This window comes from Kryptolebias marmoratus, linkage group LG14 (assembly GCF_001649575.2).
Source record: "Kryptolebias marmoratus isolate JLee-2015 linkage group LG14, ASM164957v2, whole genome shotgun sequence".
Lineage (NCBI taxonomy): Eukaryota > Metazoa > Chordata > Actinopteri > Cyprinodontiformes > Rivulidae > Kryptolebias > Kryptolebias marmoratus.
In genome coordinates, this window is record NC_051443.1 from 24,826,729 (window position 1) to 24,829,597 (window position 2,869).

A 2,869-nucleotide genomic window follows, 5' to 3' on the forward strand; every position below is an offset into this window, starting at 1 on the left:
CTGCACACAGTTGCAGCGCCTCCTACAGGAAACTGGTGGAGCTACGCAGAGAACCACGCCGTTCAGAAGCCTTGTTTGGATTCATGTTTTTATAAAACACTGAGGTCCGGACCTCGGTGGAATCAATGGGAGCCCTGCACACAGGGTGTGTGAGCGGTTCTGTCGGGCCCTGGGGGTTCAGTCTGGTCCCCCCCCCCCCGCTGCAGCTCTGACCTCCCTGACTCCACAGCAGCGCCGTCAGTAATTACCCGGCTCCATCCGTGTCGGACAGCAGGAGAATCACTTCTGTCAGTTTGGGAAAGATTCATCAGGAAAGGTCAGGTGACCCCGATGGACTCAGGCTGGCTCTGATTGGCTGCAGGGAGAGGGGGGGGGTTCGTTTGTTTTTGTTTTTACTTGGAAAAATGCCCCTCCTGATTAGCTGACATTAGCCCTCCTGTTTTTATTTAATTTATTTATTTATTATCACCTGCTGCCAAGAACGGTCAGAAAGTAATCCCTCGATCTACAAAATGATTTGCTTGGTTTAAGATGGCCGACGCAGCTAAGGGACCTTGGCGAACACAGAAATGGCTGCAGCTCGGGCGTGGTAGTAGCTGAGACTCGTCCCCGGCACGCACAGACTCCGAGTCTTTGTTCCAGACTCCCTTTTAGCCACGAAGGAGTCGCAGGTGGAGCTTCTGTTCCCGGCAGGTGGACGGACCGAGGATGAGGAGAGAAGCGACGAAGGGCAGAGAGGAGAGAGTTTTCTGTCCGTCTCTCGTGGGGAACGGGAGTTTAAAGTCAGGGTTGAAGCGAAGGATGAGACGGAGACGGGAGGTGGAATTAAGAGCTTGGTTTAGACCAGGGGTGTCCAATCCTGGTCCACCATCCTGCATGTTCCTCTGCTCCAACACACCTGCTTCACGGTTAAATCATCTCTTCATGTTCTGCAGAAGCCTGTTAATCACCCATTGATTCAGATCAGGTGTGTTGGAGCAGAGGAACAAGGAAAACCTGCAGGATGGTGGCCCTGAGGACCAGGATTGGACCCCTCTGGTTTGAAGGAGAGGTATTAAATGGAAGGTTAGATATCTAAGGAGGCGTTTGTATTCCTGTTTCGCTCCGAAGGTTCGTCCAGTGGGTGGATTTCGAGCCGTGAAACTCGGCTGCTCTGCGCCGGCGTTCCCGTTCTTCCCGTGCGAACAGGAATGAGACCGGATGAGACGGGTTAGAGGTTCTGCACCGTCAGGACCTCCCGCCGGGCTTCCTGGAGTCAACAGGCTCCGCTTCTCCGTCAGCGCCCAGTTGGACCGAGCCGTCCGGAGGACACGTTGGGTTTAAATCTGTGTGTGTGTGATTAACCTCCCGGCGGCGGCGGGGCTGTGAATGATGGGACAGGTGGGGGGTGGGTCCGGGGCCGTGTCAGGGTCACCAGGATGGACAGACCCCATCTGGTGAGCGGCCTGGTTTCAAACGGCGCCCCCCGGAGGCTGTGGTTGACGTAGCAGCCTGGAACGGTTCTTCGGTTCTCTCTGGGTGGAGGAACCCTAGAGAGCTGCCCCCCCCCCCTCCCCGTGTGACCCGTTTCTGTTCAGGAGGACCACCGGAGGTGACTCCCGTTTACCAGCAGAACCAGAACCAGGCTCAGGACAGGAAAGAGACGGAGACGAACAGAATGACGGGTCCAGGTGTGGTTTCTGTGGGAGGAAAGACAAACCGTTACAAATACAAACATGGAGAGCAGCAGAGTGAGGACATGTGGACAGTTTGTCCTCCAGCAGCAGAACTATAGGATTTATCAGACAGGAAGTCAGCCTGAGAACTGGAAGCTCCGCCTCCTGTTCTGCTGTTAGAACCTTTAGGAACCAGAAGGAAACCTGCAGCCTGAGAGCGAAGAGCTCTGTTAGCAAAATATGGAGCAATAAGATCTTTAATAAGAGGTGGAGATGACTGTTCATCCTCTGATAGCTGTTGTTTGTCTCCATCACTGAGTCGACCTGATTCTGTGGAAGGAGCTTTATCCTGTCGTGGAAGGGGGCGGGGTCATCCGGGAACGGCCCAGATGTGAGTGCAGCTGCTGTCAGACTCCATCATGGCATCGTTTTTGTTCTCGTAGTTCCGTTCGCCGCTTCTCGACACGAGGCCCCGGGCCGAACTGTTCCTCCCAGCTCTAACTGTCGCGTGATTGGTCAGGAGTTGTTGTGGGCGTGGCTACGAGCTTTAACGGAGCCATTTTGCTTCCTCTGAGAAGCAGCTTGAGGCCGTCTTCGCGGCTCTTCCAGTAAAACTTTGAAACCTCTGAGCTTAAAAAGATGGCCGACACGCAGGCGGCTCTTCGTGGAGGAAGCAGCTCGTGAAACCTACACTTCCTGCCGGGCGGCGTGCTGAACCACACGCACAAACCAGCAGGGAACAAAAATGTCTGCTGGGAGGAGGGGGGCGCTCAGGATCCGAACCCGACTCGTCAACACAGGTGTTGACACTCAACAGACACTCGTTGCTGTTCTGTGGTTTCGTTTGAACCCGGCAGGAAGCTCCGCTGATCCTGCAGCCCGTCTACAGTCTGTGATCCCCCCTCCTCCCCCCGGCAGACCATGAGACGGTCACACGCCTCCTGTTCCACCAGCAGCTCGTCTCTCAGCCCCACCTGGCCCCAGATCAGCTGATTTGTATTTTCTCATTAGGCAGCAGCAGATCACTCATGTGTGACGGGTCGGGCCAGCACCCCCCCGAGTCCACCGAGGTCCGGACCTCAGTGTTTTATAAAAACATGAATCCAAACAAGGCTTTTGAACGGCGTGGTTCTCTGCGTAGCTCCACCAGTTTCCTGTAGGAGGCGCTGCAACTGTGTGCAGCTGCAGCCAAACTCAATGTCTACGAAGAAGAG

The 2,869-nt window shown here is 55.1% G+C and overlaps 1 protein-coding gene across 1 annotated transcript in view; it reads left to right on the forward strand.

Annotated features, from left to right (window-relative positions):
- The window catches only part of LOC108245748 (ephrin-A5b), a 65,177-nt gene that overhangs the window by 53,992 nt on the left and 8,316 nt on the right, over window positions 1-2,869 (forward strand). The gene's annotated exons all lie outside the window — the stretch shown is intronic.